The sequence below is a fragment of the Ranitomeya imitator genome, chromosome 3 (assembly GCF_032444005.1).
Source record: "Ranitomeya imitator isolate aRanImi1 chromosome 3, aRanImi1.pri, whole genome shotgun sequence".
NCBI classification, from domain to species: domain Eukaryota; kingdom Metazoa; phylum Chordata; class Amphibia; order Anura; family Dendrobatidae; genus Ranitomeya; species Ranitomeya imitator.
The window spans coordinates 545,120,129-545,145,719 of record NC_091284.1 but is presented as its reverse complement, the minus strand read 5'-3'; positions in this window follow the sequence as shown (position 1 = coordinate 545,145,719).

Below are 25,591 nucleotides of genomic sequence, written 5' to 3'. Positions count from 1 at the left end.
TGTTCTCTCCGTGTTTGCGTGGGTTTCCTCCGGGCACTCCGGTTTCCTCCCACATTCCAAAGACATACTGATAGGAATTCTAGATTGTGAGCCCAATCGGGGACAGTGATGATAATGTGTGCAAACTGTAAAGCACTGCGGAATATGTTAGCGCTATATAAAAATAAAGATTATTATTATTATCATCGGAAAGTATGGGATATTGTTGGTTTATTATTTTTATTTTGTTACAGGTCGAGGGTCTCAGGTGGATTGAGCGTACAATAAAATATTACAACAACCTGTGTGTTTATTTCATTAAAATACTTTGCAATATTGTGTGTGTGTTTTTTTAACCATTTCATACTATTGGATTAATAATGGATAGGTGTCATAATTGACGCCTCTCCATTATTAATCTGGCTTAATGTCACCTTACAATAGCAAGGTGACATTAACCCTTCATTACCCCATATCCCACCGCTACACGGGAGTGGGAAGAGAGGGGCCAAGTGCCAGAATAGGCGCATCTTCTAGATGTGCCTTTTCTGGGGTGGCTGAGGGCAGATGTTTTTAGCCAGGGGGGGCCAATAACCGTGGACCCTCTCTAGGCTGTTAATATCTGCCCTCAGTCACTGGCTTTACCACTCTGGCAGAGAAAATTGCGCGGGAGCCCACGCCAATTTTTTCTGCGATTTAACCCTTAAATTTTATAGCTGCAGCGCCCAAATTTTGCACATACACACTACTAACATTAGTAGTGTGTAATATGCAAAAAAAATGGGAATATGACATGGTTTACTGTATGTAAACCATGTCTCATATCATGTCGGGTTTAGGAAGGAGAAATGAAAAGCCGGCAATTGAATTACCGGCTTTTCTGCTATATCACGCTGAAGTAAATATATATATATATATATATATATATATGTGTGTCTCAATAACATATATATATATAAAAATGGTGCTGAACGCGTCATACGAAACCCGACTTTGGTACGAAGATCGCCGATCCCACACTAGGATCGGGTCGGGTTTCAAGAAACCCGACTTTGCCAAAAGTCGGCAACTTTTGAAATTGTCCGATCCATTTCGCTCAACCCTAGTGATGAATCCTACATAAATGTTTAAACTGCCAGACAAGGGGGGAATATTGTTATCTGGCCTAAAGCCATGTACGAAGAGGCATTTCGACAGTTAAATGATAAAATTTGTTATAGGAAATTAGCATACAATCCCTTGACTCCCTATAGCTCTAAACTTGATTCCATTTTAAAGAGGGCCACTGAGAATGAGATCATCACTAAAGACTTAGCATCGGCACTTGTTGTTGCAGAGCCTACTATCGCGACGCTATATCTCCTCCCTAAAATTCATAAAAACATTAAAATTCCTCCTGGATGCCCTATGATATCTGGTAATTATTTAGAGAATGTCAATCAATGGATAGATTCTGTCATGCAACCTCTAGTTGGTAACCTACTGTCCTTTCTGAAGGACACCAGCAAGCTCCTTGGAAAGTTGATGGTCTGTCCGTAGATCCTGACTCCTTATTTGTGACGATAGATGTCTAGTCACTGTATACTAACATTAGGCATAATGACAGCCTAAGGGCAGTCAGATATTTTTTGGCTATGTCCACCTCCTCTGATGCTATGAAGTACTTTATATTAGAACTCTTGGAGTTCACTTTGATGCATAACTTCTTCATTTTCAAAGAGTCTTTCCTCCTACAGCGCCAAGGAACAGCTATGCCAATCTATTCCTGTGGCTGTGGGAAAGGGATCTTTTCCTGTCTGATCAACAGGTGTCGAAGGACCGTGTCCCTTTTTGGATGCGGTACATTGACAACATTCTCTTGATCTGGCAGGGTTCCTCTGCCGAGTTACATGAATTGCTGATGGGTCTGAACAGCAATGATCTCAACATCCACCTTACCCATACATCTAATTCTGATTTGATTGAATTTCTGGATGTTATAATCAAAAAGGGCCCCACCGGAGAAATACTTACAGATATACTGTATATAGCAAACCAATGTCCACTAACATGTTGTTACATGCCTTCTCCTCTAATCCGCCACATATGATTCTGTCTGTCCCAGTTGGGCAATTCCTCCATCTCCATCTGATATGTTCCTCGGATGTGGACTTTGAAAGATGGGCTGAGGATTTGAAGGTACGCTTTCTCAACCGTGGGTACAGTCGCCGTATGGTAAAAGAGGCTTACAACAGGGCTAGGCATTCAACCCAAAATAGTCTGCTCTATGAACATACTGACATGGCTATTTGTACTAGCAATCAAAGTAGATTTATTACAAGCTTTAATTCTCACTCCTCATTGATGAGGTCAGCTCTACAAAAATTGTGGCACATCCTCCATGCGGATTCTACCCTTTCTAAATTTTTACCAAATAGACCCTCTATTACATTTAGGCGAGCTAGGAATTTTTGGGACTATCTTACTAAGAGTCACTATGAGGGAGAACCTAGAACCACATTCCTTGATCAGGTTGGTCCAAGAAGTGGATGTGTTCCGCATGGCCACTGCATGGCGTGCTGTAATTTTGATCGGTGTGACACATTTGAAAATTCAAGTGGGTCTAAATCATATAAAATAAAAAAAATTATTACATGGACCACAAGATATGTAATATACTATGCAGTATGCCCCTGCAACCTAATTTATGTAGGGATCACCTCGCACCAGCTAAACGTTTGCATGAAGGAGCATGTTTTTGGCATAGAAGCTGCAGTTGGCCACACAGACGCATCAACTTTAAAAACCATACCTCGCCACTTTAATACTGCTCATCAAGGAAATTGCAATTTGCTACGTATGAGGGATATTGATGCATTCTACATTAACATCAGGGGTGGCAAACTATCACAACGCCTTGCCCAATGTGAAACGAGGTGGATATAGACATTACAAACAGTCCATCCCCAAGGCCTATTTGAGAATCTTTCATTTGCCCCTTTTCTATGATATTGTTGTGCGGTTGGGAAACTTCTTGCGGTCACTAGTTTGCTGTAGGTGACACATATATGGTGCTTTTAAAATTATTTTCAACTATCATTTTATATCCTTCTATATTTTCACTACTATGTAATAATTATGTTGGGCTTTCGCTACAATTCATGTAGCCTGGGTGGACACTAGCTACCATTTGATGTGTACATGCTACTACTCGGGACAAGATATAAGGAATCTCAATATACAGGATATTTACTCCACATTGCTGATGTAGTATATATCTATATTTGTTTAATTATATATGATTTTGCATTATTTGTATAATTATATAGATATATTTATATTATTTATATTTTATGTTTGGTACAATATGGAATATTGTCAGTTCACTCTCTTTCTAACGCATACTTATATTTATGGTGTGACACTAGATGAGGGTGAGAGAGAGATATATTACATTCTCCTGATTGTTTCCCTGTTGTGCTGTCCCATGATTGAGGTTTATCCGATGGTTACTTGTTTTCAGCTGTTTGATGCGTGGTGGTAGCATTGCCACGGTCACGCATGCGCGCCTTGTCCCCGCCCTCCCCGCCGGCTTCCCGTGTCTCTATGCAGCTTTTGGCATCAGGTCACATGGGGATTACGTGTTCCTGATGCCTCTTGCCACATGATGGGGGCGCCAGCTGGCGTCGCGGTTGCCTAGGTGCATCACTTCGGGTCCACAGCAGCGTTACTTCCGGGACGCGCTCAGATAAAAGGCCCTGCTTATTTGTATGAACCGTGCCCCCTGACAAAGGTGCCATCCGAAACGCGCATAGGGGCAGACAGGTGAATTCCTTGGGCCTCTTCTGGTGTCACTTGATAGGTAATAATGCGGATTGCACATGCAATTAACTGTTATACTGCATATATTATATACCTCAGCACAATGGCACTTTATTATTGTATGATATTATGCCATGCTGTACACTAAGTAGGTCATATGTGCACTAGATGGCACTGTTTTTAGAGACATATAAATTCTATCTTGATATTATATGGTAATAAATGTTTTTGCTATTATGTAAGAATGTTCACTATTTTTTCTGCCTGAATCTTTGGTCCAATTGGATCCCGCCTGTCCCTAGCATTCTTGTGTGTCTCACAGTTACTGTAAAATACATTTTTCAGTTTTTTATTGTCTACTAATAATACTATATTATATTATTATATTATAGCTTTATATATTATATTATATTATTCGTAATCTTTGGACTTTTTTGATCGTTTGATCTACTCCCTTTTGTGTTTGCTTGCGTTAATTGACGATCAGTCCATGTTCAGTCTTTATTACTCATTCGTGTTGCAATTGCCCCATATTATGATTTGGATATCTATATTTAAAGGTAACCAATGTTATTCATAAGCTATCTTTCTAAATGTACTTATACCTAACATATGGGTTTAACCAATAATTGCCATGGCATCAGAATGTTACCTCAAATGAGTGGCAGACAGGAGCTCCCAGGACCCATGCATTTGCCCCAATGCGCATTTTGGATGCTCATCCTTTGTCAGGGGCATAAATGGGATGAAATACCAGATGGTGTAAAGACAGACCGTACTGGAAGTGACAGGGCCGTGGACCGGAAATTACGCATCTGTCACTGTGACTACAAGAACGGGTACAAGTCCGCGGCGCCGTCAGAGCTGAGAAATGTAGAATAACAATCTCTTGTCAGTAAAAAATGAAATGGGGCATACTGTAAATCAACATACTGTATATGGAGTGTGATTGTAAAAAACAAATGAAAAGAATATTAAATGGGCAAATTATAAAGAAAATTGGACAAAGCATTGTAAAATACTAGCCACAAATATGGTCATATAATAATAGTAACATAGTAACATAGTTATTAAGGTTGAAGGAAGACTATAAGTCCATCTAGTTCAACCCATAGCCTAACCTAACATGCCCTAACATGTTGATCCAGAGGAAGGCAAAAAAAAACCCATGTGGCAAAGAGTAAGCTCCACCTTGGGGAAAAAAAATTCCTTCCCGACTCCACATACGGCAATCAGACTAATATGCTAGCCTGCACATATAAATCATAATCGCATAGTATACACACAGATGTTATTACCTGCTAAATTAAACAATATAAAGAATACATTATCATAGAAAATACTGAAGGATTGTTGGTATCAAGACTAGACCATCTAGTAAATAGCCCAAATGGGCAAGTAATGTTATCATCTACAGCTATCTATCAGTATATACGTGTATTTACATATTATACCCAAGTATATCTATATATATATAAGACCCTACATACTAAAATACTCAATACTAAATCTATTGGGGACCTTGATAAGTTGATTGATGTAGCCCAGTCTGAACTTCGGGCTGGATGCACCCTGGATAGAACACAGTCCTTTGAGAATGAACTAGAGAGGATTTTGGATGCAACTGTGAAAAAAATACATGAATCACAACTCTCTAAATTCAATAGAGATGTGAGAGACAATCAACTTAAATATGTCTATCGATGGAGAAAGGCATTGTCCCAGCCTCAGTCAATACATCGGACAATCTCCATTGCATCCATCTCTTCCTTTAGTGAGCAGTCTGATATATCTACCTCATCTATGGTTACACGTTCAGGGGTCGCCAATAAGAAGCCACGTAACCACAATTACCATCCATACAGGCGACAAGATTTTCACTTTCCAGACAGTGGATATAGAGATAATAAGGTAATTAATTTGAGTGATTACAAACTATCTTCAGCCAATGTCTCTTTGCTATGTAAGGGTTTCTCATTTTCTCCATCTGCGGGTTTTGATACCTTCACAGCTATCAAAGATCTCCACATTTTTGCACAGTCATTATTACTTAAAAAACATTTTTTTATGATAATTTACACACCTTAATTCCCACAGAAGAAGAACAAGCAGCCCTGAGGGTGTTGGAGGATCTGTCCAACGAACATAATACGCCAGAAGAAGGTAAGATACCTCCCTCCATTAGGCTCCAGGAAATTCCCCCCACTTTCCCCGTGTAGTAATATCGACTTATTTGTACAGGTGGTAACTAAGGATTTTTTGCAAATTCCCCATTATATACATCATGATAATCTGACGGGTGAGGAGCGCAAATGTCTTCCTTATTTACAGAATTTACCAGACGTTGTACTTAAGACAAGACAAGGGAGTAATATTGTCATATGGCCTACGGTTATGTATAAAAAAGAGGTCTTTCACCAACTAAACTATAATGTATGTTATAAAATAATGACTTAACTAGGGTTGAGCGAAACGGATCGGTCATTTTCATAAATCAGCGACTTTTAGGCAAAGTCGGGTTTCATGAAACCCGAACAGATCCTACAGTGGGATCGGCCATGCGGTACACGATCAGAGCGCCAAAGTCGCATTTCATATGACGCTGTCACTGCCGTTTTTTATCCAATGAAGGAGGACGCAGAGTGTGGGCAGCGTGATGACATAGGTCTCGGTCCCCACCATCTTTGAGAAGGGCATGGCAGTGATTGGCTTACTGTCTGTGGCATCACAGGGGGTATAAAGGGGCATGCACGCCGACCGCCATCTTACTTCTGCCGATCTGAGCATAGGGAGAGGTGTTGCTCCAGTTAGTCAGAAGCAGGGACAGAGTTAGGGAGGAAATATAAACCCCCAAACCGCTTGTGCTGGAGCGATTTTCACTGTCCCACACCACCTTTTTGTGCAGGGACAGTGGAGGTCGTATTTTAGTGCAGCAGCTGCATAGCTGTGTGCACGGTGCTGTGCAAACCAACTGCTCTTTTTAAAGCAAAATTCCTGTTGCTCCTTTCTGCACAGTTACCTATCTTGTTTATTTGTCCACATTTTTGTGTTAAGCAGTCCTTTTTATTGCTGCCATACTTGTCCTGAGCTCATTGTAGGGAGCTTGTTATTTATTTTATTTTTTTTAAATAATAATTCCAGCCACTTTCTGGCACGTTCATAGTGTTGTGTTATACCACTGGGCCAGAGTTGTGGTTCTGTGTCTCCCCCCCAAAAAAAAAGGGAGATTAAAATTCGCACACAGTGTATATTCTGCTGTACTGCTAGTGTGTCGTATATATCAGGCAGCCACTTTCTGGCACGTTCATAGTTTACTGTTATACCACTGGGCCAGAGTTGTGGTTCTGTGTCTCCCCCCCAAAAAAAGGGAGATTAAAATTCGCACACAGTGTATATTCTGCTGTACTGCTAGTGTGTTGTATATATCAGGCAGCCACTTTCTGCCACGTTCATAGTTTACTGTTATACCACTGGGCCAGAGTTGAGGTTCTGTGTCTCCCCCCCCCCAAAAAAAAAGGGAGATTAAAATTCTCACACAGTGTATATTCAGCTGTACTGCGAGTGCGTCGTATATCAGGCAGACACTTTCTTCCACGTTCATAGTGTTGTGTTATCCCACAGGGCCAGAGTTAGGGTTCAGTGTCTCCCCCCCAAAATGGAGATTCAATTTCTCACACAGTGTATATTCAGCTGTACTGCTAGTGCGTCGTATATCAGGCAGACACTTTCTTCCACGTTCATAGTGTTGTGTTATACCACAGGGCCAGAGTTGGGGTTCTGTGTCTCCCTCCAAAAGCAAGTCATCTTTCAGGCAAGCTACGTGTCAGCAGGGGAAGGTGGGGCAAAAGAATGAGAAATCCATGATTGGTTAATTTAAATGAAGTTTAGATCATCAACATTTTTGGTAGCCAGACGTGTCCTTTTTTCGGTCAGTATTGAACCAGCAGCACTGAACACTCTTTCTGAAAGCACACTGACAGCAGGGCAATCGAGGTTCTGTAATCCATATTCTGGCAATTCAGGCATGGTGTCTAGTTTAGATGCCCAGTAATCAAAGGGGAATGACCTGAGAGGGAGAACATCGATAAGGGCGGAAAAGTAGTTTGTAACCATACTGCACAAATGCTGTCTCCTGTCACTTTGAATCGATGCAGCTGTCCCTGTCGTGTCAGCGGTCATTGCGAAATCATTCCACAACCTTGTTGTAAAACCCCTCTGTCCAACGCCACTTCAGATTTCTGCACCTCTAGCACCTCTGCCATGTTGCCCCCTGCAGCTCATGTGAGAACCATCACCGGCTCTGTGTGCTGGGAATGCCTGAACCAAACGGTCTACAAGAGTTGCTTGTTTGGTAGCCAATATTTGACCTAGGTTCTCATGTGGCATGATATTTTGCAGTTTTCCTTTATACCTTGTATCCAGGAGGCAGGCCAACCGGTTGTCGTCATCGGTCATCATTTTAAAAATGCGGGGGTCCCTTTTTAGGATACGCAAGCCATACTCAGCCATGTGGGCCAATGTTCCAGGTGTGAATTAACTGTTTCTGCTGGGTTGAGGCCCACTTTCTTGCAAATCAACATCACAAGTGTCCCGCAGTAAACCTGTACCAGACCTTGCAATGCCACCAGTTTCTATTGCCACCTGAGAATCATCCTCCTCCCATACATATTCATCCCCATCATCCTCCTCCTCATCCTCTTCGTCCGCCAATTCGTCCTGTACAGTTCCCTGAGCAGACAATGGCTGACTGTCATCAAGGCTTCCCTCCTCCTCGGCTGCAGATGCCTGCTCCTTAATGTGCGTCAAACTTTGCATCAGCAGACGCATAAGTGGGATGTTAATGCTTATGATGGTGTCGACCACTGCACACCAGACAACTCCATGTCTGCCATCCAAGTGCCTGCCCGTGTATCCTCCCACAAATTTATAACAGCACGCCTCTGTTCGCACAGCCTCTGAATCATGTGCAGTGTGGAGTTCCACCTTGTTGCAATGTCGATTATTAGGCGGTGCTGGGGAAGATTCAGCGATCGCTGATGGTTCAGCATACGGCTGGAGTGTATGGGCACCCGGCGGATGTGCGACCAAAGTCTTCGCACCTTCAGGAGCAGGGCTGGTAACTTTGGATAATTTTTGCGGAAGCCCTGCACCACCAGGTTAAAGGTGTGAGCCAGGCAAGGTATGTGTTTCAGTTCTGAAAGGGCTATGGCAGCCATAAAATTCCTTTCGTTATCACTGAATACCTTGCCTGCCTCAAGATGTACACTGCCCAGCCATGACTGAGTTTGTTGCTGCAAGTACTCGGCCAGTACTTCCGCAGTGTTTCTGTTGTCGCCCAAACACTTCATTTGTAGCACAGCCTGCTGACGCTTACCACTAGCTGTTCGATAATGGGACACCCCGTGTGCAACACTGGGAGCTGCGGATGGAGTGGTAGGGCGACTGCGATCTGTGCACGAGCTTTCGCTTCTGGAGGAGGAGGAGGAGTTGCGAATGCCGTATGCCAACTTTTTCCTGAGACTGTGGGATAGGCTGAACTGTCGCACTATGGCTGCCCCCTGTGGATCCTGCATCCTACACATTAACCCAGTGCGCCGTGATGGACACGTATTGTCCCCGGCCATGCCTACTGGTCCATGCATCTGTTGTGAGGTGCATCTTTCCGCTGACTGATTGCCTCAAGGCATGGACAATGCGGTCTTTGACATGCTGGTGGAGGGCTGGGATGGCTTTTCTCGCAAAGAAATGTCGACTGGGTAGGTCATAGCGTGGTACTGCGTGGGCCATCAGGTCTTTGAAAGCTTTGCTTTCAACCAAACGGTAGGGCATCATCTGTAATGAGATTAGTATAGCAATGTTGGCATTCAAATCCTGTGTACGCGGATGAGAGGATGAGTACTTTCTTTTCCTAACGAGAGTCTCTTGTAGGGTGAGCTGGACTGGAGAGCTGCATATGGCGGAACTAGCGGTGGTGGTGGTGGTGGACATGGCGGATTGAGAGAGAGTTTGTTATGGTATTCTTGTTGTTGCCCAACATAGAGTCTTTCCTACCAATAACCTTGTGATTGCCTGACTGCTTTGGCCTTACGACGATACCTCCACATTTGCTGCTGGTGGTGTCCTAACCGGTGGGCTTACAGTGAGGGAAGCAATGTAGCATTGCGGACTACCTTCACTCCAAGCAGGTGAACCAATGGTACGGGATGTTTCGTAGTTAGTCCAGGCTTTCAAGTGCATGGTGGTTAAATGTCTAAGCATGCACGTTGTATTTAAATTTTGAAGATTCTTCTCTCTGCTAAAGGTCTTGGAGCATTTCTTACTGATAACTTTTGACTGATCATTCTGATCTTGGTGAAAAAATTGCTACACTACACTCTTCCTACTTTCGAAAACCTTTTCAGGCATTGTGCGCTGTGCTACTTTCGCCGAAGGACCACGCTCTCCTAACACTGTTTTTGTTTTTCGCAAACATTTTTGGCCTGATACGGGCCTGCCAGATGACAGCTGTTGCAATGTAGATGGCTGATGCGGATCATCCTCCTCCGCTTCTGAGCTAGTGGCAGTGGCACCCTCTTCCCCCAATGGCTGCCAATCTGGGTCAACAACTGCGTCATCTATCACCTCCTCCTCAATGTCATGTGCACCTTCCTCAGTGTCACCGTGTAAGGTGCTATAGCGTTCGGGACAGGGCACCATAGTCTCATCAGGGCCACATTCTGGCTCAGTAAACTGCGAGGGCAATGTAGTGATCACAGTCAATGGAACAGCATCACAATCTAGCTGTGGCTGTGCATCAGTGCACTCCATGTCCTATTCTTCTTGTAATTGCCAGTGTACAATTTCCCTTTCTAACCCAGGCACGGTATGTGTAAAAAGCTTCATGGAGTAACCTGTAATGTCGCCTGCTGCATCCTTCACTTTTGGTTTGGGAGAAGGACACAAGGAAACGTCTTTTTCCTGACCGGGAGCATCCACTGACGACTGGCTGCTCTTACATTTAGAACTTTGGGAAGAGGAGGCGAAAGAGCTAGAGGGTGAGTCAGCAAGGAAAGACAACACTTTTTCCTGCTCCTCCGGCTTTAAAAGCTGTTTTCCTACTCCCAGGTAAGGGAGACTTCGAGGCCTTGTGTAGCCAGACGATGACGCAGGCTGAACACCTCCAGCCTTAGGTGCTACTCTGCTTTTGCCACTACCATGAGATGCAACACCACCAGCACCATCAGTACCAGCTGGCAACCCCCGCCCACGGCCTCTTCCACCAGACTTCCTCATTTTGGGGGGGGAGACATTGAACCACAACTCATATTACACCGTCGTAATATGAGGGGCCCTGTGCCAGTACCGCCGCCCACGAGAGAGTGTCCCCCCCCAGATTGAACTGTGCTCTACCACTTGCAATACTACCTCTCCTAGCTCCACCACTGTGTAGTCTGTGCGGGTAAAACATGAAATGGCACTGCCAATATGAATTATTTGAAATGATAGATGATAGTTAAAATATACAGGGGCCCTGGACTCCATTTAATACTTTGCGCCTACTACCACTGTCTTTATTATTTGGGCGTAATAACGGTGTCTGCTGCTGCATCTTTTTTTTCCTTTACTGAACAAAGCTGAACTTCAACTGTTGTCCTGTTTCAAATATTAAACTGCATTTGCCCTACCTGTTGGGTTGGGGCCTACTAACGGTGTCTGCCGCTCCTTGGTGTTCTCCTGGTTTATTTTTCTTGCGCTTCAATCTTCAGGCTTTAGTTTAAATATTTTTTATATTAAACTGCATTTGGCCTACTTGTTGGGTTGGGCCTAGTAACATTGTCTGCTGCCGCCTCTTGTTTTCCTCTACTAAACAAAGCTGAGCTTGAAGCTTCAGGCTTTCGGCCTGTAACAACAATATGAAACTACATTTGGCCTAGTTCTTGGTTTGGGCCTAGCAACATTGTCTGCTGCTGCCTCTTGTTTTCCTCTACTACACAAAGCTGAGCTTCAATCTTCAGGCTTTCGGCCTATATTTAGAATATGAAACTGCATTTGGCCTACTTGTTTGGTTGGGCCTACTAACGGTGTCTGCCGCTGATTGTTGTTCTCCTCCACTGAACAAACCAATGCCGCCTGTTTACTCTTGTTACCAATTTTTAACAGCTTTTATCCTACTTTTTTATTTTGGGCCTATATCTGTGTTTCCTCCTCATTCCTGCCCATTGCCCAGCCACTGCTAGATGAGTCTGCTGGTACATTGACACAGACCACTACATTCCCCTTGCACTCTACACAGCCTGAATCTGACCTGTTGTGAATTCTGTGGCTGAATTCACTCCTGTGGTCACAAGTGGTACTGCAGCTTCTGAGCTTCCTCCCTCAGGTGTTCTGGTGAGCTCGTTAACTGCTTCATTACTTAACTCCGCCTGATGCTGCTATCCTTGCTCCTTGTCAATGTTTCAGTGTTGGATCTGAGCTTCTCCTGATTGTTCCTGTGACCTGCTGCTCTGTATAGCTAAGTGCTTTTTGCTTTTTTGTTGTTTTTTTTCTGTCCAGCTTGTCTTTTGTTTTGCTGGAAGCTCTGAGACGCAAAGGGTGTACCGCCGTGCCGTTAGTTCGGCACGGTGGTTTTTTTTTGCCCCCTTTGCATGGTTTTGCTTTAGGGTTTTTTGTAGACTGCAAAGTTCGCTTTACTGTCCTCGCTCTGTCCTAGAATATCGGGCCCCACTTTGCTGAATCTATTTCATCCCTACGTTTTGTCTTTTCATCTTACTCACAGTCATTATATGTGGGGGGCTGCCTTTTCCTTTGGGGAATTTCTCTGGGGCAAGTCAGGCCTATTTTTCTATCTTCAGGCTAGCTAGTTTCTTAGGCTGTGCCGAGTTGCCTAGGTAGTTGTTAGGCGCAATCCACAGCCGCTTTTAGTTGTGTTTAGGATAGGATCAGGTGTGCAGTCTACAGAGTTTCCACGTCTCAGAGCTCGTTCTTGTATTTTTGGGTATTTGTCAGATCACTGTGTGCGCTCTGATCGCTAAGCACACTGTGTTTCTGGATTGCCTTCATAACACCTGTCATTAGCAAACATAACAGTACAAGGAGCCACCAACTAATGATTCTCAATAGAGGGAAAGAAAAAGTTCTGACATCATTTTTTTTTTTTTCTCAGCTCTGTGTTCACTTTTTTTTTTCCCCTAGACATTTGGGTGATTCTGGACACAGGTGTGGACATGGATATTCAGGGTCTGTGCTCTTCAATGGATAATCTCGTTATAAATGTACAAAAAATTCAAGATACTATTGATCAGAAATCTATGTTAGAACCAAGAATTCCTATTCCTGATTTGTTTTTTGGAGATAGAACTAAGTTTCTAAGTTTCAAAAATAATTGTAAGCTATTTCTGGCCTTGAAACCTCATTCTTCTGGTAATCCTATTCAACAGGTTTTGATTATTATTGCTTTTTTGCGCGGCGACCCTCAAGACTGGGCATTTTCTCTTGCGCCAGGAGACCCTGCATTGAGTAGTGTCGATGCGTTTTTCCTGGCGCTCGGATAGCTGTACGATGAGCCTAATTCAGTGGATCAGGCTGAGAAAAATTTGCTGGCTTTGTGCCAGGGTCAGGATGATATAGAAGTATATTGTCAGAAATTTAGGAAATGGTCAGTACTCACTCAGTGGAATGAATCTGCGCTGGCAGCTTTGTTCAGAAAGGGTCTCTCTGAGGCTCTTAAGGATGTCATGGTGGGATTTCCTATGCCTGCTGGTTTGAATGAGTCTTTGTCTTTGGCCATTCAGATCGGTCGACGCTTGCGCGAGCGTAAATCTGTGCACCATTTGGCGGTACTGCCTGAGGTTAAACCTGAGCCTATGCAGTGCGATAGGACTATGACTAGAGTTGAACGGCAGGAATACAGACGTCTGAATGGTCTGTGTTTCTACTGTGGTGATTCCACTCATGCTATTTCTGATTGTCCTAAGCGCACTAAGCAGTCCGCTGGGTCTGCCGTCATTGGTACTGTACAGTCCAAATTCCTTCTGTCCATTACCTTGATATGCTCTTTGTCGTCGTTTTCTATCATGGCGTTTGTGGATTCGGGCGCTGCCCTGAATCTGATGGATTTGGATTATGCTAAACGTTGTGGGTTTTTCTTGGAGCCTTTGCGGTGTCCTATTCCATTGAGAGGAATTGATGCTACACCTTTGGCCAAGAATAAACCTCAATACTGGGCCCAGCTGACCATGTGCATGGCTCCTGCACATCAGGAAGTTATTCGCTTTCTGGTGTTGCATAATCTGCATGATGTGGTCGTGTTGGGGTTGCCATGGCTACAAACCCATAATCCAGTATTGGATTGGAATTCCATGTCGGTATCCAGCTGGGGTTGTCAGGGGGTACATGGTGATGTTCCATTTTTGTCGATTTCGTCATCCACCCCTTCTGAGGTCCCAGAGTTCTTGTCTGATTATCAGGATGTATTTGAAGAGCCCAAGTCCGATGCTCTACCTCCGCATAGGGATTGTGATTGTGCTATCAATTTGATTCCTGGTAGTAAATTCCCTAAAGGTCGATTATTTAATTTATCCGTGCCCGAACACGCCGCTATGCGCAGTTATGTGAAAGAATCCCTGGAGAAGGGAAATATTCGCCCATCGTCATCACCACTGGGAGCAGGGTTCTTCTTTGTAGCCAAGAAGGATGGTTCGCTGAGACCGTGTATTGATTACCGCCTTCTTAATAAGATCACTGTTAAATTTCAGTATCCCTTGCCATTGTTATTTGACTTGTTTGCTCGGATTAAGGGGGCTAGTTGGTTCACTAAGATAGATCTTCGTGGTGCGTATAATCTGGTGAGAATCAGGCAAGGAGATGAATGGAAAACTGCATTCAATACGCCCGAGGGTCATTTTGAGTATCTAGTGATGCCGTTCGGACTTGCCAATGCTCCATCTGTGTTTCAGTCTTTTATGCATGACATCTTCCGTGAGTATCTGGATAAATTCCTGATTGTTTACTTGGAAGACATTTTGATCTTCTCAGATGATTGGGAGTCTCATGTGAAGCAGGTCAGAATGGTTTTTCAGGTCCTGCGTGCTAACTCTTTGTTTGTGAAGGGATCAAAGTGTCTCTTCGGTGTGCAGAAAGTTTCATTTTTGGGGTTCATCTTTACCCCTTCTACTATCGAGATGGATCCAGTTAAGGTCCAAGCCATCCAGGATTGGATTCAGCCGACATCTCTGAAAAGTCTGCAAAAGTTCCTGGGCTTTGCTAATTTTTATCGTCGCTTCATCTGTAATTTTTCTAGCATTGCCAAACCATTGACCGATTTGACCAAGAAGGGTGCTGATTTGGTTAATTGGTCTTCTGCTGCTGTGGAAGCTTTTCAGGAGTTGAAGCGTCGTTTTTGTTCTGCCCCTGTGTTGTGTCAGCCAGATGTTTCTCTTCCGTTCCAGGTCGAGGTTGATGCTTCTGAGATTGGAGCAGGGGCGGTTTTGTCACAGAGAGGTTCTGATTGCTCAGTGATGAAACCATGTGCTTTCTTTTCCAGGAAGTTTTCGCCCGCTGAGCGTAATTATGATGTGGGCAATCGAGAGTTGCTGGCCATGAAGTGGGCATTCGAGGAGTGGCGTCATTGGCTTGAAGGAGCTAAGCATCGCGTGGTGGTATTGACTGATCATAAGAACTTGACTTATCTCGAGTCTGCCAAGCGCTTGAATCCTAGACAGGCCCGTTGGTCGTTATTTTTTGCCCACTTCGACTTTGTGATTTCGTACCTTCCGGGCTCTAAAAATGTGAAGGCGGATGCTCTGTCTAGGAGTTTTGTGCCCGACTCTCCGGGTTTATCTGAGCCAGCGGGTATCCTCAAGGAAGGAGTCATTGTGTCTGCCATCTCCCCTGATTTGCGGCGGGTGCTGCAAAAATTTCAGGCGAATAAACCTGATCGTTGTCCAGCAGAGAAACTGTTCGTCCCTGATAGGTGGACTAATAAACTTATCTCTGAACTTCATTGTTCGGTGTTGGCTGGTCATCCTGGAATCTTTGGTACCAGAGAGTTAGTGGCTAGATCCTTCTGGTGGCCATCTCTGTCACGGGATGTACGTACTTTTGTGCAGTCCTGTGGGATTTGTGCAAGGGCTAAGCCCTGCTGTTCTCGTGCCAGTGGGTTGCTTTTGCCCTTGCCGGTCCCAAAGAGGCCTTGGACACATATTTCGATGGATTTCATTTCTGACCTTCCCGTTTCTCAAAAGATGTCAGTCATTTGGGTGGTCTGTGATCGCTTTTCTAAAATGGTCCATCTGGTGCCCTTGGCTAAATTGCCTTCCTCCTCTGATTTGGTACCTTTGTTCTTTCAGCATGTGGTTCGGTTGCATGGCATTCCTGAGAATATTGTTTCTGACAGAGGTTCCCAGTTTGTTTCAAGGTTTTGGCGAGCCTTTTGTGGTAGGATGGGCATTGACCTATCCTTTTCCTCGGCTTTCCATCCTCAGACTAATGGCCAGACCGAACGAACCAATCAGACCTTGGAAACATATCTGAGATGTTTTGTTTCTGCAGACCAGGATGATTGGGTGTCCTTTTTGCCGTTGGCTGAGTTCGCCCTTAATAATCGGGCCAGCTCGGCTACCTTGGTTTCTCCATTTTTTTGCAATTCTGGGTTCCATCCTCGTTTCTCTTCAGGACAGGTTGAGTCTTCGGACTGTCCTGGTGTGGATTCTGTGGTGGATAGGTTGCAGCAGATCTGGACTCAGGTAGTGGACAATTTGATCTTGTCCCAGGAGAAAGCTCAACTTTTCGCTAATCGCAGACGCTGTGTGTGTCCCCGACTTCGTGTTGGGGATCTGGTTTGGTTATCTTCTCGTCATATTCCTATGAAGGTTTCCTCTCCTAAATTTAAACCTCGTTTTATTGGTCCGTATAGGATTTCTGAGGTTCTCAATCCTGTGTCTTTTCGTTTGACCCTCCCAGACTCCTTTTCCATACATAATGTATTCCATAGGTCGTTGTTGCGGAGATACGTGGCACCTATGGTTCCATCTGTTGAGCCTCCTGCCCCGGTTTTGGTGGAGGGGGAATTGGAGTATATTGTGGAGAAGATTTTGGATTCTCGTGTTTCTAGACGGAAACTCCAGTGTCTGGTTAAATGGAAGGGTTATGCTCAGGAAGATAATTCCTGGGTTTTTGCCTCTGATGTTCATGCTTCCGATCTTGTTCGTGCCTTTCATGCGGCTCATCCTGGTCGGCCTGGGGGCTCTGGTGAGGGTTCGGTGACCCCTCCTCAAGGGGGGGGTACTGTTGTGAATTCTGTGGCTGAATTCACTCCTGTGGTCACAAGTGGTACTGCAGCTTCTGAGCTTCCTCCCTCAGGTGTTCTGGTGAGCTCGTTAACTGCTTCATTACTTAACTCCGCCTGATGCTGCTATCCTTGCTCCTTGTCAATGTTTCAGTGTTGGATCTGAGCTTCTCCTGATTGTTCCTGTGACCTGCTGCTCTGTATAGCTAAGTGCTTTTTGCTTTTTTGTTGTTTTTTTTCTGTCCAGCTTGTCTTTTGTTTTGCTGGAAGCTCTGAGACGCAAAGGGTGTACCGCCGTGCCGTTAGTTCGGCACGGTGGGTTTTTTTTGCCCCCTTTGCGTGGTTTTGCTTTAGGGTTTTTTGTAGACTGCAAAGTTCGCTTTACTGTCCTCGCTCTGTCCTAGAATATCGGGCCCCACTTTGCTGAATCTATTTCATCCCTACGTTTTGTCTTTTCATCTTACTCACAGTCATTATATGTGGGGGGCTGCCTTTTCCTTTGGGGAATTTCTCTGGGGCAAGTCAGGCCTATTTTTCTATCTTCAGGCTAGCTAGTTTCTTAGGCTGTGCCGAGTTGCCTAGGTAGTTGTTAGGCGCAATCCACAGCCGCTTTTAGTTGTGTTTAGGATAGGATCAGGTGTGCAGTCTACAGAGTTTCCACGTCTCAGAGCTCGTTCTTGTATTTTTGGGTATTTGTCAGATCACTGTGTGAGCTCTGATCGCTAAGCACACTGTGTTTCTGGATTGCCTTCATAACGCCTGTCATTAGCAAACATAACACTGACCCTGCTGAAACTCAGGTTCCCCTTCCCGCATACTGTACCACTTTACATGGGGACAAAGAGGAAGGTGCAGATGAAAGTGCAGGTTCCTTCAACAGGTGGGGGGGCTGTTGTGAATTCTGTGGCAGAGCTCCCTCCTGTGGTCACAAGTGGTACTTCGGCTGGTTCTCTCTGTGAGCTTCCGTTGGTGGAGGAAAGTGGTACTGCGGCTTCTGAGTTTCCTTCCTCAGGTGATGTGGTGAAGTCGTTAGGTGCTGTTCTATTTAACTCCACCTAGTGCTTTGATCCTGGCTTCCAGTCAATGTTCTAGTATTGGACCTGTTTCCTCCTGGATCGTTCCTGTGGCCTGCTGCTCTGCATAGCTAAGTTCCTCTTTGCTATTTGTTTGCTGTTTTTTTTCTGTCCAGCTTGTCAATTTGTTTTTTTGTGCTTGCTGGAAGCTCTGGGACGCAGAGGGTGTACCTCCGTGCCGTTAGTTCGGTACGGAGGGTCTTTTTGCCCCCTTTGCGTGGTTTTTGTAGGGTTTTGTGTTGACTGCAAAGTTACCTTTCCTATCCTCGCTCTTTTCAGAAAGTTGGGCCTCACTTTGCTAAATCTATTTAATCTCTACGTTTGTCTTTTCATCTTAACTCACAGTCATTATATGTGGGGGCTGCCTTTTCCTTTGGGGTATTTCTCTGAGGCAAGGTAGGCTTATTTTCTATCTTCAGGCTAGCTAGTTTCTCAGGCCGTGCCGAGTTGCATAGGGAGCGTTAGGCGCAATCCACGGCTGCCTTTAGTGTGTTGGAGAGGATTAGGGATTGCGTTCAACAGAGTTCCCACGTCTCAGAGCTCGTTCTTGTTTTTTGGGTTATTGCCAGGTCACTGTATGTGCGCTGACCTCTATGTCCATTGTGGTACTGAATTACCTTTCATAACAGGGGGCATACTCATTGGCGACGTCACTGGCACAGGGCCCCTCATAGTACGCAAAAGTGTCTCTGCCGGTGGGAGGCCCGCTGTCAATCTCAACGCCATACTCTGAGGGGCCCTGTGCCAGTGGCAATGCGAACGAGTGTGCCCCCCTGCTTGCTCAGGGTCACAGCACTTGCAAAGTTGAAATACTTACCTCTCCCTGCTCCACCGCCGTGACATATTCCACATTTCCTGGGCCCAAGAAAAAATTGAGCCAGCCCTCCCCCCCCACAACTTTAACCAAATGACCCCCAATTTTCAATACCTAACTATTATTATAGGGTTAATTAAGATTGACAAGCTTAAGTAACAAGAATTGATGTTTTTGACATTAAAATGGGCTCTGTAGGTGTTTTTCTGTCCTCCACTCACTGCCGACTTTTATTCCCCATTGACTTGCATTGGGTTTCGTGTTTCAGTCGGCCCCCCGACTTTTCGCAATGATCGGCCGATTTCACCCGACCCGACTTTTGACAAAGTCGGGTTTCGCGAAACCCGACTCGATCCTGAAAAAGTAAAAGTCGCTCAAACCTAGACTTAACCCCTTGTCTTCCTACAGTGTACTTCTTAAGAACATCCTTTTTAAGGCCATTGAGAATGAGGTGATTACTAAAGAATTAGCTTCAGCAGTAACAGTCAATGAGCCGGCTATACCAACTTTTTACCTCCTCCCCAAAGTTCATAAAAATATCCAAACTCCACCTGGTCATCCAAATATTTGAGGTCGGGAGAATTATCTACAGCACATTAACCGATGGATTGATTCCATTCTGCAACCCCTGGTGGAGGATCTACCATCCTTTCTGAAGGACACTAGCCAATTACTCCGTAAGGTCGATGATCTTTTCATTGACCCTGACACCCTACTGTTCTCAGCGGACGTTGAGTCCCTCTATATCAACATAAGACATAGGGGTGGATTGCATGCTATTAAATTCTTCCTTGAAACATCTAATTATTCATCAGTTATGAGGGCTCTCTTACTTGAACTGCTTGAATTTACACTTACCCACAATTTTTTGCTATTAAAGGGTCCTTCTTCCTGCAGCTCCAGGGATCAGCCATGGGAGCAGCCTTTGCCCCTTTCTATGCCAATCTGCTCCTGGGGCTGTGGGAGAAGGACCTCTTCCAGTTGGATCCACAGGCATCATCGATGGATTGCGTCCTCACCTGGGCGTAGTACATCGATGACATCTTCTTGATCTGGCAGGGTAAATCATCATCCCTCCAAGTCTTCATTAAGGATTTGAATAGTAAAGACCGTATGTGTGTATATATACATTTATATATTTTTTGGGGGTTGTTTGTTTCCCCATGTATTGGCATTGGAGGTGACAGCGGTGGGATCTGTGTAATGACTCCGGTATCATCTGTCGAGCTATAGTTATAAAAGTTTGTATATATGAGTGTATAAATATATATATAGAGAGAGAGCGATGTATATAAAAGTGCATATATAAAAGTACATTTTATAGCTTTGAGAAAGAACACCTGGCATGTTTGAAATGCGTTGCTGCTACTTCTGTTTATGTGAACCATGTCCTGCCTAATCTGTTTAATCTGCAGACGAGCATCCATGACGCACGTTAGGGGAACGCACGGGTCCATGGAGCTCCTGTCTGCCACTTGAGGTAACACTCTGATGCCATAGCACTTATTGGTTTAACCCATATGTTAGGTATAAGTACGTTTATGTAGGATTCATCACATGTGCATGTAGAATTCATTTGTTGTCCCACTTTGGTCTACAACAGCAGAAGTTCCCATACTTTTTTATTTAAAATATTTACTATATTTTTTATCATGAGATACTTTTTCTCTCCTGTCTCCGTGCGTTCTTTGTGCAGTCATGCATTTGTGCAATGGATTGTACCCTATGGTACACATTTCCCCCACCTGTGTTATTCACTTTTTCTAAAAAGATGATACATTTTTTAACTACCTGTGGACTCCATGGTTGTTTTTTTGGTTTCTATACCTCTCTCTTTTCCTCTTGGTTAGCGACTAGTCCATATTTTTGTCCTATATTTATGTCAGCATATACCAAATTTAGATTTATTTCGACATAGCACTAGTATTTAATATGCTGATTCTTTTCATAAGCAACTTTTTTCATCTATAACTTAAAGTATATCAGTTACACAACCAGAAAACTTAAAATATGGATAAGAGAACATTTATATGATATAGAACATCCTTCTAATCGCACTGTCTAACACCTGTAAACATTTTGTCCCTAATCATAGTAGACAAACAACTAGTTTTTCCATCTATGACATTGAGCACATCTTTGAAAATGTTCGCAGCAGCAATAGAAGTGATACACTTCATAATAGGGAGGCTTATTAGATTTTTGCCCTGGATACACGAGTCCCCTTGGGTTTAAATTTCAGAAAGGATATCATGTTACATTATTAAATTTTTATCTGTGTTGTTATTTACTTTTTAGAAAAATATTTGGTTTATGCATTGATTATATGTCTTTCCTTCTGTTCATGCAATGTTTTCCTGTTTCTTTCTTATTGTTCCCTTTTGCTTTTGCACACCTTTATCTTAATTAATTAGATTAGTATATAGGGCTCCTCCCTTTCCATAGAATGCATTCACACCTAGATTAAGAACACGGTCGGTTCGAAACGCGTCTGGTGAATATACAGTACAGACCAAAAGTTTGGACACCTTCTCATTTAAAGATTTTTCTGTATTTTCAGGACTACTAAAATTGTAAATTCACACTGAAGGCATCAAAACTATGAATTAACACGTGGAATTATATACTTAACAAAAAAGTGTGAAACAACTGAAAATATGTCTTATATTCTAGGTTCTTCAAAGTAGCCGCCTTTTGCTTTGATGACTGCTTTGCACACTCTTGGCATCATGGCACCATCAAGGGGAGCACAGATTTGACATTCTACAGAATGCCACCTTAAGGGACCTCGGCCCTAGCTGTAGGAATACAGATCAACTCCATTAATTATCCTGGAACCCTCAAAGACATTTGGAGAAGCCAGATTGGTGCCCTCCGGTCATCTGGCTATGTGCCTCAAAGGAGCTTCCTAAACTTGTCGTTACCTCCTCTCTGTGGGTGCCCACCAAAAGAGGAATGCCACTTGTTTGGGTAGTCAGTCCTGGAAGCCCCGAAGTTGCAACTGCTCTATTCTCGGTGAGTCAGCAGAAGGGTGAGACTCTGTAATTTGCACCATCTTGGATATTTAGCTGGGACTGTTCTATATGTTATTGTCTGCTAGTGGTTCATTAAATTAAAGTCACACTGTTTTACCTTCACCCTGTGTTGCCTTGCATCAGCTGCTCTAAGTTTCCTTGATCAAAAACATTGTTTCCAACTCTCAACAATGCCAGTTTCCTTGTTACAGGCAGATTCTTATATATCATGCAGTACCATGCCATGGAAGAGACATCAAATTGGCTTCCAACTAACTAGAATTCCCAGACAGTCTTGATGGTGTTGAGATTAGGACTCTGAGGCCATGTCATCACTTCCATGACTGCATTTCCTTCATCCTAAAGATAATTATTAATAACTTTGGCTGTATTTTTGTGGTCATTGTGGCTGATGCAGAAATATTTAGAACAAATCAGAGGCCTCACTGATTGTATTACTTGATGAATGAGTATCTGCCTATATAGCTCAGTATTGAGAACACCAATAAATGGGAAAAGTTGAGGAGACACATAGAAGATGTTCACCAGTGCCATATATTCAGAACTGATAGCAACCAGTGTATCACATCTACACTGATATACTTTAAAACCAAATAAATTAGCCAGACTGTCTCGCTCAGTCTGACTCTGTGCAAAGGGTTACTGCTGCTTTTCCAGCTTCTGCCATTGAAGCCAGTGTTGGGCAGCGGCGAGCAGATGCTTTTGGGACTAATTCCTGCTTTTCCCCTTCTGAGCATGCCCAGGGTAAGATCTCTCATTGGAGATCAAGGGTCACATGCTTAGATACTGCAGCAAGATCCATTGGTTCTCCAGGAAGGTCCTGTAGATCCTCAGGCTCTGTGGTAGCCTCTCATTGGTCCTTCTAGGAAGGTCCTGTACGTGCTGCAGCTATATAAGGTTCACCGCTTCCCCTCGCCTAGACACTGTGCATGTCGGCGTTTTCCACTGCACCACCAATGCGGACTCCAGGATCCCTGATTGCGCCCCTACTGCGCCACCAATTGCTGTGAGACTACGGCCAGGATTAACAGGGTTTACAGCTACTACACTGAGAAAACAGTATATTCCTTGCCTGCAGTGTCTTCCCCCTGTTGGTCCCATAGAATCACATAGGAGAAAGCTATCTAACAAGCCAAAACTGACCCTTTTACAGATGCCTCAAACTTCTGCTGGACTGTGTGTAACAGTCACCATTGAAAGTTGAAAATTAAGACACTGTATCCATTATTTGGGTTACTATTGGATCATCTCCATCTTTGTATATATTAATATCCCTACTTCTACATGATGCGTCACTAACAGACATTAAGGCACCGTTTGTGATCAAGGCCACTGTGTGGCCAAAACGTTAACTTGTTGCCTTACTGTTTCATCTCTGCATCCACATCTTCAAATAAAAATATTCACTTAAGCAGAATTGAACTCGATGAGTGCAGTGTTTTGACTTTTTCCCCGCTACATAAGGTTCGCATGGCCTCACGGCCATGCGCTAGTATCAATGCATGACATGAGTTTTGCGCCAGTGTGGTCACACTTGTGTGTATTCAGGGACCCAGCTGAAATAAGCCACTAGAATACCGGCACCTGAGGAGAATGTGTGTTTGGTATCAGGGCCCCGGCTGAAATAAGCCACTAGAATACCGGCTCCTCCGGTGAGGAGATTGTATGTTTGCCTCCTGGACTGCGTGACCACAAGCTGCTATCTGCTCAGCAGTTACTGTGTATTCCTGGGGAGTTTAACAGGACACAGTCTTTTCTTTATAGCGACTCTGTGAAGCAACAGAGTTCGCTTCTACTGCCATATTGTGCCGCCGTTTGCCAGCAGCAGGTTCTTTTCCTGCACGGTGGACCCCGGGCTGCGAACGCACCAAACAACATCTCTATATTTACTCGGTGCATTCCGCCAGCCCTAACAAGCAGTTTCGGGGCTTAATCATCCCTCCCTAACTATATCCCTTCTTCTGATGAAGCTGCGGTAACCTCTCCCTATGCTACGATCGGCGGAAGATGGCGGTCAGCGTGCACGCCCCTTTATAGCCCCTATGACGCCACAGAAAGCAAGCCACTCACTGTCATGCCCTTCTCTAAGATGGTGGGGACCAAGACCTATGTCATCACGCTGCCCACACTCTGCGTCCTCCTTCATTGGCTGAAAAATGACACTGAATGCGTCATACGAAATGCGACTTGGGCACGAAGATCGCCAACCTCATGGCTGATCTCACACTAGGGTCGGGTTTCATGAAACCAGGCTTTGCCGAAAGTCGGCAATTTTTTAATTTATCTTATCCGTTTCGCTCAACCCTAGTTACTAGGTTTTCAAGTTGTTGTTTACCAAGTCATCCTTTGTGATGTTATACCCAACTGCTGATGGGGACAGTGAAGGAGTATGTAAAGGAAGTGCTTAACTGTTGCTTGGAGTAGAGGTATCACCAGTAAACAACGAGCTCTCTTGGGGTTCTGCATCACTGCAGCCCAAACTACTGTCTCAATGGAGCAATACATGTAAAGTACCTGGCTATAAATGCTGCTGTCGATGGTGAAGTGAAACTTGTAGTTCCTTGGCATGTGAAATTATAAAACAGAGATGGTTATTAGTGATAAATGAGCACTACCACGCTAGGATGCTTGTTACTCGAACTGAGCAATTCCTAATGCTCGGATGCTTGTTTCAGGTATAATGGGAGTCAATAAGAAATATGAGCATTTTTCCGTCAAACACTGCAAGGAGGTCAGCGCCACTGAAAATTTTGAAATGGATCGAAAAAGTGCTGAATATAAGGTGAATAGCATGGATAAGAACCCTGGAAGCATCCCTGACTAGAAAAATTGGAGTTTGCAGGAAAAAAAATGTTTTCTGTTTAATGACTTTTATGTAAGGCAAAATGTAAAAAGGAGTTTAAAAAAATTGGAAGTAAAGAACTGCCAGAAACTTGATGAAAGAGGAACTCAGATAAACCCTGTAATATACATAAAGGAGGGCCTCATACACATTCTGTTCAAATTTTCATGTAGTGGTGCTCCTAGACTCATAAAGGCTATGCACTAAGTTCAAAGACTGCCAAAAATTAGAGTCAGGGTCATCCATACACCCTTCAAGGCACCAACTGTAATACCTCATTCAAATATTGTGAACAAAGTGTAGTTGTGCTACTCCCACACTCTTAAAATATTTCCACACAGTGCAAAGCTTGCCAAGTATTACAAGTAGTGCCATCCATACACCCTTCAAGCACCAGCTGTAGTTACTCATTCAAATATTGTGACCAAAGTGCAGTTGTGGTACTCCCACACTCATAAAAGGTCTGCACTCAGTGCAAAAGCCAGCCAAACATTGCAAGCAGGGTCATCCATACACCAACTAGAGTGCCTCATAAAGCAAATTAAGATGGTGTAGTTGTGGCACTTCTACACTCATAAAGGCTTTGCACACAGTGTAAAGAAAGGAAAAAATCAAAAGGATTGTCATCCAGTAATACATAGACCCTTGAAGGCAACAACTGATGGGCCTCATTCAAACATTTTGAAAGTGTAGTTGATGTACTCCTACACTCATAAAGGCTTTGCCCAAAATGCAAAGCCAGGAAAAAATGATAAGGAGGGTAATACAGTCATTCATAAACCC